The 12,800-nt window shown below is 40.6% G+C and overlaps 1 protein-coding gene across 4 annotated transcripts in view; it reads left to right on the top strand.

Annotated features, from left to right (window-relative positions):
* The window catches only part of PCDH7 (protocadherin 7), a 1,071,285-nt gene that overhangs the window by 586,016 nt on the left and 472,469 nt on the right, over positions 1–12,800 (top strand). The window lies entirely within an intron of this gene.

The following is a 12,800-nucleotide window of genomic DNA, read 5'->3' as shown; positions in this document are numbered from 1 at the left end:
GAACCATGGAAAGGTAAGGATGAGGTTGCTTTATTATTTTTCTTTTATTGCAGGAGATCGTTGGCTTCAGCTGGAATGGGCGTGACGGTAAGTATGGTTTAATTTAGAACTATAAAGGATTGTGTCTTTATTTCAATTAAAGGACTTTATTCTGGGTGTTTGTGTTTTTTTTAACTTTGACTATGGGGTTAGTAATGGGGGTGTCTTATAGACGCCTCTCCATTACTAACCTGGGCTTGATGTCAGCTGGCATTATAAGCTGACATCAACCCCAACCCTATTACCCCCTGCCACCGCACCAGGGCAGCGTGGAAGAGCGAGGCTAAGTGCCAGAATTGGCGCATCCTATGAATGCGCCATTTCTGGGGCGGCTGACGGCTGGTGTTTCTAGCCTGGGAGGGGGCCAATATTCATGGCTCCCTTCCTGGGCTATTAATATCAGTCCCCAGCTGTCTGCCTAGCCTTTGCTAGCTATTAAATTAGGGGGGACCCCACGTCATTTCTTTTGGGGGGTCCCCCATTTTAATAGCTAGTAAAGGCTATGTATTCAGCTGGGGGCTTATATTAGTAGCCTGGGAAGCTCCGTGGGTATTACCCCCTTCCCAGGCTTCAAACATCTGCCCCAGCCGTCTGCTTAACCTCCGCTAGAGCCTAAAATTAAGGGGAACCCCACGCCAATTTTTTTAATAATAAATCCTTTATTTTAATACTAAATGACAAGTACAGTAACCAACACTATCACTGTACTTCATATATATGTGACTGACATGTTTCTATCTATCTAATCTATGTGTGAAGCTCTATTCTGTCTGTTATAAATTGTCGGGTACCGCTGCTGAATTGCCGGCCGGCTTTTTTAAAGAGACGGTGCATGAAAACACTATTATTTTTTTTGATAAATCCTTTACGCTAAATGACAAGTACAGTAAGCAACACTGTCACTGTACTTCGTATATATGTGGCTGACATGTTTCTATCTATCTAATCTATGTATGATGCTCTATTCTGTCTGTTATAAATTGTCGGGTACCGCTGCTGAATTGCCGGCCGGCTTTTTTAAAGAGACAGTGCATGAAAACACTATTATTTTTTTAAATAAATCCTTTACACTAAATGACAAGTACAGTAATCAACACTGTCACTGCACTTCTTATATATGTGACTGACATGTTTCTATCTATCTAATCTATGTGTGATTCTCTATTCCTTCTATTCTAAATTGTCGGGTACCGCTGCTGAATTGCCGGCCGGCTTTTTTAAAGAGACGGTGCATGAAAACACTATTATTTTTTTTGATAAATCCTTTACGCTAAATGACAAGTACAGTAAGCAGCACTTTCACTGTACTTCGTATGTATGTGGCTGACATGTTTATATCTATCTAATCTATGTGTGAAGCTCTATTCTTTCGATTCTAAATTGTCCGGTACCGGTGTATGCCGCTGCTGAATTGCCGGCTTTTCATGTTTCACTGTTGGCACTGTTCCCATCGATTTGGGCAATCACTGTAATGCCACAACCACCATGGCTGTGGCATTACAGTGAGTGGCAGACAATCCCTGCATGATTGGTGCTCTAAATAGCGCCAGACATGCAGGACACGCTTTTGGTGCACGAACAGTTATCGAACATAACCTCGAACAGCCGAATTTTTTGCAAATCGTTCGGGTTCGTCGAACAACTCGAACACCGCCCAAAACAGCTCGAATTTGAGATTGGCGAACAGTTCAAGTCGAACACCGCTCATCTCTAATCACAATACAGGGTTATTCTCATCTTTATTGATGTGTATTGTTTGTAATTGTCTCTTCAGAGAGGAAGAGAACCAGAACTCTAGTGCCACCTGCAGGAAGTAGCAATCCTAAAAGTCAATAGTGACCTTTTAACGGGCCTTGTCACATGACTTAGGATATAAGCCAGAACCAGAAACTCAATTTGCAGACACTGTGTTTCGGGGTACTGCCCTTCGTCAGTGCAAAGTGTGAGTTCTGGTTTGGCTGGGTGAGAGGGGGTATTGTATGTTAGTGCTCGTAAATACAAACACTTTTGCTATTTAACATTTGTCTTAGTTCCACTTTGATCTGACATTACCATATAGCTTATGTGCTGCTGAGCTTATAACTAGTGTTGAGTGAATAAACATCTGCGTGAAAGCGTGGCAAATCAGGGATGTTCATGGGCGGAGCCGATTTTTTGGCATGAACAAGCCGGGACCCCGAATACGAACACGAATTTGAAATGCCGAACAAATTCGCTCAGCACTACTTATAACGCTACAAAGGTAAAGCTGTCAAATATGTGCCACCGACACGAACAGTCATTCAAACAATCAGGAAGTCAGGAAATTGGGGAGTGGGGCGTTACCAAAAAAGGAGGATGACACAAACTATTTAAAGTGTTATGTCCACATCCAATTTGTATCGGCTCAAGTGAAAGGGTCTTAAAAGAGCGCCGATCAGCTTGTTATATAGGGAAAAATCTGCCTATGTGTAATTGAACTATTACTGTATAGTTTTTATACTTTTTGGGTATTTTGAACCTCTAAGTGGTAAGTTTAAAGAAAAATAAAAGAAACTAAAATAAGTAAATAAAGTAAATAAATAAGTAAAGTAAGTAAATAAGTATAAATGCTCTAGCTTTCTTTAACAAACCTGGCTCCCTTGGATCTGATTGACACAATACAAATGTTTGCTCGGCCATTCGGAACAAATTCCTTGACTTGAAGCAGATCCCCCACAGAGATCTGCCCATCGGTTTGATCATACATTTTGCTTGCTTGGTAGCACACAGTTCACAGAGTCAGTCTTATCTCTATTTAATAGCTAAATTGCATGAATATAGGTATGAGAGAAATCTTAAAACGAGAGGGACGAGGCACTGCTGGCGCCTTTCCACTCCTCTAATTTTTTTTCCGCTGATCATTATTATTACTATTATCTTATATTGAAATTTTCATTAAGAAAGATCCTATTCATTCGTCCAAATCCTGAGATGCTTATTATTTGCGGTAGAAAAGAATTAGAAAATGATTAAGTTCTGTCTTTTTGTTCCTAATAAAAGACACATGCCTCCGCTTGCCTCAAAGGAACTTTTGTAATGATTGCATTTGTTCGGCTAATGTACGTTACTGGACAACAATTGCGAACACTTCCCTTGACACAATGGAGATGTCTTGAAATCTCACTATTGCTCGTAAGATACAGCTTGATATGTGCGATATTGATTTTGTTTTCTTTTTTATTGGCTTGTGTTGTACATTGTTGGCTGGAATTTTAAATTGTGTAACGGATTTCATCTTTAAAATTTAACTGAATGTAACTGGAGAGTATTTTCTGGTTGGCGTCCTTGCAGTTTTCAGATACCAAAGGAATATTTGATGTTGCTGGGAATTTGTCCAATTTGCTTTGCTTGCTGTTCACTGTACGAATATGTTGACTCAACTAATGACTAAGTGTCTGGTTTCTTGGACGTTTAATGCTGTAGACAGGAATGTGCTCACATGTTCTGACATAGAATTGTGTTCCACCTTGCAAATTATTTATATTCTTATCAAGATTTATGATTTTTTTTTTTTTCTAACGTTTATTTTTGGATAATTCATCGAGCCCGTTCCAGCCACCAGAGATAACACCGAGAATTGCAGCTTCAGCAGAACGTTTCTTATTTATTTTCCTACAAGTGCAATTTATCAGATATAAAATTAATTGCATCTCTGTCTCTTCCCACATAGCCAATTCATTCTGTAAACAGCCATGAAATAAAACGGGAAGCCAACATTACATGCCTGTAGCATAAGGAACCGATAGTGATAAACAGATGATCCGACGGCTTTTGTGGGAAAAGCCAATGCTTCTTTAATGATTTATTCAGTAAGGTGCTTTAATGTCCTACAGGGCAATTCCAAGTCAAACATATGTGTGTCAGCATTGTATGGCGGCGAGTGTTGATTTTCTGGGGCATGTGAAGATATTTCTTTGTTCAATTTATGGTGTAATTTTTTTTAAACAGTATGATGTATAATTAGCGTGTGGCTGCAAAAGAATGGATATCTATTCACTGAGCCTATAATTACTGCAATGAGGAATCATGTGTGGCAGATACTTTGTTTTCTACAGGAATCAAGGCATGTAGTTTATTATACAGCTAAGGAAGATTTTCATATTGCAAAAATGTTGTTTCAAATTCTTCATGAAGCTCTAAGATCTTAAAAGATGCGAAGAAATGATCATATATAGCACATAGCGTAACCGTCATTTTAATTTTTATTCCATAAATCAATAGTACAAGTGAGAATAAGAAACTTTATGATATATCTTATCAGAGTAATCTGCTTCTTTCTCCGCCAGGACTGATCGATATTTTTTGTCAAAAATCTCAATTTGCAGGTAAAATCTGTATTCAGTGAATTCAGTATTCAGTGATTTTTACATTACTGAGACTACTGAGACATTAAAGGTATTAATGATAATATTCTATGTATATGGGAGGGCAAGGAGGAGGAAGGAGCTCCGCCTCTATACCTCCCTCCTCTTCCCCTCCCATATACATAGAACTTTATAAACACCAAATGCTATTTCCTATTTTAGGAACGTAACAATGTGTCTTCACCGAATGCAAATTTTATCCTGGAATTGAGAATTTTGAGAATGAATGATCAGTTCTGGCTGAGAAAAAAGCAGATTTGAATAATAAGATACATTACAAAGTTTTGTTTATTTTCACATGTACTATTGATTCATGGAATAAAGATTAAAACGACTGTTACCCTTTAAAGATTGTGTCAGTCTTTTATGGAATGTGCTACTACAATTGACACTGATACATTTTCTTTCTACTTAAAGTAGAGATTATAATTCATAATTTACTGGAAAAGTAGGCATGTTACCATCACATTTCCTCTCCACTCCCACGCCCTGGGTAATTAACATTAGAAATGTTTGAAGAACACATGAATATGTTTCTTCAAGTTGTCATCACTATCTATAAGAATAGAGCAGATCTACTGTAGTCTTGTTCCAAACATAAGAGTGGGTCTACACTTGCCGATGGAAACTGTTTAACAACCGCCGATCGCCTAAATCTTTGACAATCAATGGTTGTCTAATAGTCTGTTTAGATATGCTGACCACACTTTGATAATAAATCATTCTGAGCACATAGTCTGTCATTTTTCTCAGCAGCACATGTTTTGTTTACACATAATAATGTGCTTCCGAGAATGATGATTTTTAAGCATTTTGCTTGTTCGTTGAGTGATTGGCAGCCTGTTTACACTGGCCAGTTATCAGTAAAAAAGCATTGGTAGGAAAGCTCATTCACAATATAACTGGCCAGTGTAAAAACACCCTAAGACCACTTGAACATAGCCAAATTCCAGAAACTAAATCCCAGAATTACAACTAATCTCCCTAAACAAATATGAACCTGAAGCACCCAAAACTATTACAATTCCTAGATCTGACTCCCTATATAAATACAGACCCCAGATAAGGCCACATAACAAAATCCAAATCCCAGATCACATGCCCTAGAAATAAAATCAAACCCCTAAATATATAAAAACCCTAAAAATACACCACTAAACTAAATTTAGACCCAATACTAGACTCTGTAAATGAATTAAGACCCCAGACTAAAAACCCTGATACACACCCCAAACACCAGATACAGCTACTCACACACAGTGAAACCTTGCAGCCTTAAAGTGATAAGTCTGCAGTCATTCTGTGTGACTGCAGACTTATGAATCCCCCCAGCGCAGGCATTGTGCGCTGTGGGGATTCGCTGGTACGAGTCCTGGGACCGGAGGCTATGTATACGTTATACATACCCCCGGCCATTCTGCACCGCCTCGCTCCTTACACTTGTATGTGTGGCACCCCAGGGGTCTGGTTTCCACAGTAATAGCATTATTACGTCTGTGAGCAGGTGGGAGGTCTCCTGGGCAGGAATCCTAAGCATGCCACACCTCCTGCCCAGTCCTGGGAGGGGAAGAACTTCCCCTACATAAACTGGGGCTGAGGCAGGGTTAGGAGAGAGGAGTTCCAGACAGAGACGGAGTCTGGTCTGAACACGCAGAAACGGGGACAGATAGACATCAGGAGCTCTGTAGGAGCCAAGGAGAAGCGCCAGGGGCTGGAGCTGTGCAGAGCTCGCCCTGGGAGAAGGTACTAAAACCGGACACAGGAGTCCGAGGCTGTGGGGACTAAGATATACCCAGCAGCAGAATCCATCCAGCAGGGGATTCCAGGTCCTCTGGCCATAAAAGCCCGGAGGCTCAGTCACAACGAAGGGACCAGCACCGCCATTCCGGAGCGGAGGCTAACAGGAGGCCCCAGGTCACCAGCCATACGGGTGAGCACCACACGGTATACCCAGGGACGTGGGCTACTTGTAACCGCCGAAAGCAGGGTAGCCAGGAAGGGTACAGACTAACGGGAAGGCCTACAACTCCACCTGGCCAGGGGAACTCCGGCTTACTCGCAGACTAACCAGGCCCCAACTACTAGCCAGTACTCCCGGGGGAATTTGCCTTGTACCATCAGTAAAGACCCTGAACTGTACCCTCGTGTCTCCGTGCTTCCTTGTCGCACCATTAGTGCTGGGACATCCACACCATCACTCCCAACATCAACCTCATCCTCTGCCCTGAGGCCATACCCCTCCCGTTGGGGGTTATACCATCCACGCTGCACATCCGTACCACCGGCCTCAGCGGACTGCCCTGCAGCGGTGGCTTCATAGCCGCATTCAGCGGGTGGCGTAGTCGGACACTAATACCATCATACCAATAACTGCCACTTAGTTTGACCACCCTGGGCACGGACCGGGTCACCGCCACACGAAGACTACTACCCCCATCGGATCCGGCTCCGGGTATTCCCCGCGCGCACGCGCGCCGCACTACAGCACTGGCCCAGGGGGCGCGTCATATGGAGTGAGGCCATGCCCTGTCTAGTGACGTGAGTGGCCAGTGGGCACATCCAACTAGAAGGCATGGCCTCGTTCAATACAAGTGTATGGAGAGCGAGGCCGCGCCCACTGACCTGGGGGTATGTATAACACATATTAACCTTCAGCTCCTGGACCTGCATATATATGGTCATGTGTTCTTATCTGTACAGGTTCTTATACAGCACATATATGGGTATATGGCCATTTGAGTACCAATTTCAGTGCTCTCAAAAATGAGTGCTTGCAGTAACCACTGCACTTAGTTTTCCAACCGTTATTACCACAAATAGAGCATTTTAGGTGGCCATGGGTCCGCTTGAGTCTCAGGCCCTCTGTGGTCACATAAAATACCTATATTATAATCCTCAATTAGTTCTTCCTTTGGATTTCTCATTCTTTTGAATTTACTCCATTCAGTCAGAATCCTTATCCTGTGATCGATGAAGGCCCCCACTGTGGTGGACCCAGCAGTCCAGACGCCTATTATTCTTTTATCCTAGATGACAAGTTTTGACTATGAAACAAAACCCTCAAGGATCATTACACTCTTCAATTACTCCTAGATTTGGCTTAAAAAATTGCATCAAAAACCACCCATTAAACTCCCACAAAAACTGTCTGTGTGATTCCACCCGAATATACATGTTGCTGAACCCAAATGATAAAATTCATTAAATTATAGGGGCAAGCAATTTAGGGATTTATTTGAAATTAGCATATTAACGACATACTTTAATCATGAAACTTTGTTATTTTTGATAAATAAACAGTACAAGTTTAGCCGTATCAGCAAGAATTATGCTAAAATCCTCATCCTTTAGGGGGAAAAATTGTCCACAATTGCATGATTTCTGCACGTTCCATCAGATGATGCTGCTGTAAGATCCTGAAATAAGCACATTTATCTCATGTGTTTTTAAGGACACGGCAGAGTGCTCCAATGCACAAACAATGTAGCCAACCCTATTTTTTTCTTTGCTTATTTATGAGTAAGGTGACAGTGACTGATTTCTGCTGCAATGATAATAAAGATGAAAGACAACAAAAGTGCCCTAAGTGATCAAAAATGCCAAATGTTGGTTTGCTGTACGAGAAGCATTTCATATAAATGATTGAAGCCATCTTTCTCCATGCCATTTACCTAATTATACTGATAAAATGACTGAATCAGAAAAGAACTTTCTCCAATTACATCTATTATGTGATAAACTGTAGTTCAATGTATTGAAAGGACATTTTTCATATGATTTAATAAGGCAGGACGTTTCACCTGCACTTGTTTCTCCCTCAATGCTCAAAGTCCGTCGTTTTAAATCATTCAACTGTTACATGTAATTAAATTAGATATTTATTTAAATGGATCAAAATTGAACTATAAGACGCTGCATTGCAATAATGGAAGACGTAATAAACAACAGGACATGAATGATTGCACAGTTAGAAATATTTCGAATTTCATCATGGATGAAATAATTGGCCTAGCATGCTATAAGAAGAAGCTTGTGTTTCCCATCTCCAGCCTAGGCATTGTACCATTTGCACAATTTGTTCAAGTGGTTTGTTTATTGAACTTAAGTATGGCAGTACAAGTCAGAGGACGGGCTATTTTGTTGCTTTTATAGAGACCTGCATTTATATATGTCATGGTGACCTCCTAAAAGTAAGGAGATGGAACTGGAAGAAAATTCTTCTCCAAAAAAACAGATGAATAAAGTCTGCAAAAAATATTGTGACTGAAATATTTTTATTTTGAATTTTGTATTAAAGACAAGATATACTCTGCTGCTTAATAAGGCAGTTCTGGGATTTAAAGAGAACCTATCACATCAGATAGCACTATTAACCTGCAGATATAGGGTTAATCTACAGGTTAATGGCATTAGAAAGGTGCCCGCAAAGCCATACTGAAAATGAAGCTCCTGGGAGAAAATTTACTTTATTCTTCCCTGGAGGCGCCAGCTTTCAGTCATACAGGCATGATGGAGTGGCATCAGTCACATAACAGTAAATAGTGAGCGGGATTTGTAAGCATGCCCCGGCACTGTGATTGACAGCCGGCCTTGCATTGATACACTGTAGAGCTGACTGTCAATCAAAGTCCCAGGGCTTGACAGAGCTGTGAGCGGTGACTGTAGCCACACCAACAGGCCTGTATGACTGAAAGCCGGCAGTTCCCGAGAGGAATAAACCTACATTTCTCCCAGGAGTTGTACTTTCAGTAAGGTGGCCAGGCACCTTTCTAATGCTATTAACCTGAAGATTAACCCTATATTTGCAAGATAATACATTATCTGACAGGTTTACTTTAAGTGAAAACTTAAAGGGACCATGTCAGCTCATTCATTTTGCATGAACCATGGGCAGCCTGAATCAGACACTGGTTGCACTATTGCAGCTATGTACGTTTTATTCTGAAATACTTCAGCATTGCTGAGAAAATAAACTTTGAAAAGACAGTAGGGACATTTTGAATGACGTTTTGTACTCCAGTATAACTGAACGAGATCTCTGGAATAAGCTTTAATACATTAAGTGGTGCATGTCACTTAATAAAGAAGGCGCACTTTACAACTGGCTTGTGCCTCCGCCACAAATGTTACTTCAGTCAAGGACTAGAATACATTTATGGCGAAATTTACAGCACAAATGTAGCATACATATTGATAGTCTTCACAGTAAAAAAGAAAAAAGCCGGCACGAAACCTCGTTAAATCAGGATCCACCAATCCTCACTTAGAATCAAGTAGTAAGAAGCCCAATAGTCCGCGATGCTTCGCCAAACAAAAAGTCCCATAAAGATAAATGAAGCATGAAGAAGAACGGTGAGTTACGCAAATATTTAGAGACAGTTGAAAGTGAAAACTGGCAAAAACACATTCATAAATTGTGTCTTCTATATCTTGATTGGCCAGCCTGAGAGAGGTCCACAGCAGCTACTTTTTGCCCCACTCATTTAAACTGACGGGTTTCTCCCTATGTGTATGTATAAGGTGAGATCTGACAACCTAGGGGAACAAGGTGAAGAGAATGTGCCAGGGATCAGTATGAATCAACTAACAGGTTCCCTTTAATTTAGGGTTTTACTATGTAGACTATCAGTAAGATATAGCCCTAAAAAAATTTCTTTCATCCTGATCAATGATTATGTCAAGTCAAGAAGGCTTTTCCCCTCACATCCCTTTCTATTCAGCATCTGGGGCAGTGGATTAGAAAAAAACTTTACCTTGCTGGCCTAATCTTCTTTCAAAGTCCCAATGCCCATAAGAAATAGCTTGATCCCATTTGAAGAGAATTCCCAAACTTAATTTTTTTCACCTTTACAGAGGATAGATGATAAGAGTGTTATCAGTGAGGGCTCCACAGCTGAAATCCCAACCAAGCACAAGGATGGGGGTCTTGTGTTTATCAATTGAGTGAAGAGTGCATACTTGATCATTCATAGTCTATGCGACTGAAAAAGTACAGAAGAATGCTGTACCATCTATTTCCAAATGTGACTTAAGCAATCACTGCCAGAAAATCCCTGTTCGCATGATGTTTGGAAGGTCCAAAGGTGGGGTCCCAACAATCAGGCTCTTGAAACTTATCCAGACAATAGGTGAGAAGTTTTGATTACAGCACAATCTCTTGAAAGGTTACAACTGCTAATATTTTTGAGGTCTGTAAGGCTATGTGCCCACGATGCAGAAATTCTCAGGATTTTTTCCTGAGCGTTTCTGCATCTCTCTGGCAGAAAAAAACGCATGCGGATTGTACATGCGTTTTCCTGCCAGGGACATGCGGATGTGAAGCGTTCTTCACTTGCATTTCCGCATGCAGGTTGACAAGCGCTTTCCAAGCGATTTTAGCATCACTTGGAAAGTGCTTGACAACTCGGTCACACTATATAAAGCCATGCAAATGGCATGGATTTATATAGTGTGACCCAAGAGAATGTCAAAAAATAAAAAATAAACCCATACTTACCTTCCGATGGCCCCTGCAGTCTTGCTGCGCTCCTGTGCTGGCTGCCGGCAGATTGCGGTACGCTGTACTGAAAAGATCTGCCGTCACATTACTGTGACGTCACAGCAGGTCCTTCAGTCCTGCGCGATCTGTCGGCACCCACAGAAAAGGAGTCGGGGGGCCGTCGGAAGGTGAATATAATCTTTATTTTTCATTTTATTCTTTTTTTACAGCTTTTAATGGTACCCGGGTGTGGAGGAGAGTCTTCTGTCCTCCACACTCGGGTACCATCCGCACATTAGAATGCGCCAATTACACAAGTACAGAAGCATTCGTGCTGAATTGGCGCGTTCTAATGCAAGTCAATGGTGGCGAAAACGCAGCACTTCCGCAAAATAATTGGTAGTGCTGCATTTTTTTCCGCAATGACAATCCGCAGCGGAAATTTCCGCAGCAATGGCACAGCACATGCGGATTATCATTAGGAAACATGGCAGGCCTTCTACCATGCGTTTTTAAGCGTTTCTGCAGCGTTTTTGCCGCTGCGGAAACGCTTAAAAAATGCATCGTGGGCACACAGCCTAACATAGCTTTTTATGGACCCACAGCAAAAAAGATTTTCATGCCTATGAGAGACCATGGACCACCCCTATTGGCACTGTAAGGTTAAAAATTAGAAATAGTCACCCTACATTTATGAAGCACAAAAAACATAAAAAAAGTTAATGGTAAAAATATAATAAAAATTTTCATTGAAGGACAACTCAAGGACTTTTCTTTTATTTTTAATTTTTTTTTGCGGAGAATGCTCTATAATTTCCAAAAATGACCCCTTGTTATGAACCTATAATGAGAAGAAAAAAATAATAAAGAACTTGAAATAATTGGTAATTATAAACCTGAGACTGGGAGTCTATAAGTCTATGGCAACAATATCATACAATGAAAAAGATGTATTTGATATGAAAAATGGACAAAACGTAGGATGACAGTGAAGTGAAGTGTGACCTAGAAAGTCCTGGCTTGTGTTGACCATTCTTCAGGCAAAATGGTCTTTTAAGAAAGCAATTTATGTAATAAAGAAGACCTGCTGAAATCAATAATAAATGCCACAAGTCAATACAATGAAAGAAGAGGTCTTTTTCTGATAAAGGGCCATTTTTGTGATATGAGTTTGGAGTAATCCAGGGGGACTCAGAATCAGTCATGTTATTGATCTCTACATCTTCTTATTAAATAATCATTGAACGTTTTCCCCTGTAAATGAATTCTTCTATAGTCGTCATTGTAATGTAGGCCATATAGATATTACACAAAAGATTAGGCAGAAAATACACATTTTATATAAAAACATAAATCTTTTTTTTGCAATATTTTTTTAAAAAGAAAATATAACAGCTTAGTTTTTTCTTGTAGCAGACGTACGGTACACTAGTCAGATGGAACATCATACCATGCGGAAGTCTTACATATTATGGATCTGTGGGACTTCAGAGTTGTACAGAACTGTAATAGAATATTCCTAGATTTCTATGGGGGTCTATTGTTCCTCTATCTGCCCATGCTACACTAGTTATCTTACTACAGAGTTATCTCTTCTAGAAACATTTATTTTAAGGAATGAGAAACCAGAGAAATTGTCTTATACAAAGTTCAAACAATGTCGCATGGATTGTCTACAATGCAAAGGGTTTGAGCTGCAGAAACTCTATACATCTGTACATTCTCCCAGGAGTGAACACAGACAGAAGAGGACCTCTGTGCAAGAGCAATATAAGGGCCCTTTGTGGTCCAAAAGCTATTCATAATGCCCAATTCCACCTTCTTTGGAGGCAGAAATGGGACCCCCTAGCTCTTAGGTCCTTATACGACTGCACAGGTTGCACCAATGCTATGTTCAT

Source organism: Phyllobates terribilis, unplaced genomic scaffold (assembly GCF_046119375.1).
Source record: "Phyllobates terribilis strain yellow unplaced genomic scaffold, ASM4611937v1 Scaffold_1__5_contigs__length_1240528914, whole genome shotgun sequence".
NCBI classification, from domain to species: domain Eukaryota; kingdom Metazoa; phylum Chordata; class Amphibia; order Anura; family Dendrobatidae; genus Phyllobates; species Phyllobates terribilis.
This window is presented reverse-complemented; position numbering and strand designations above follow the sequence as displayed.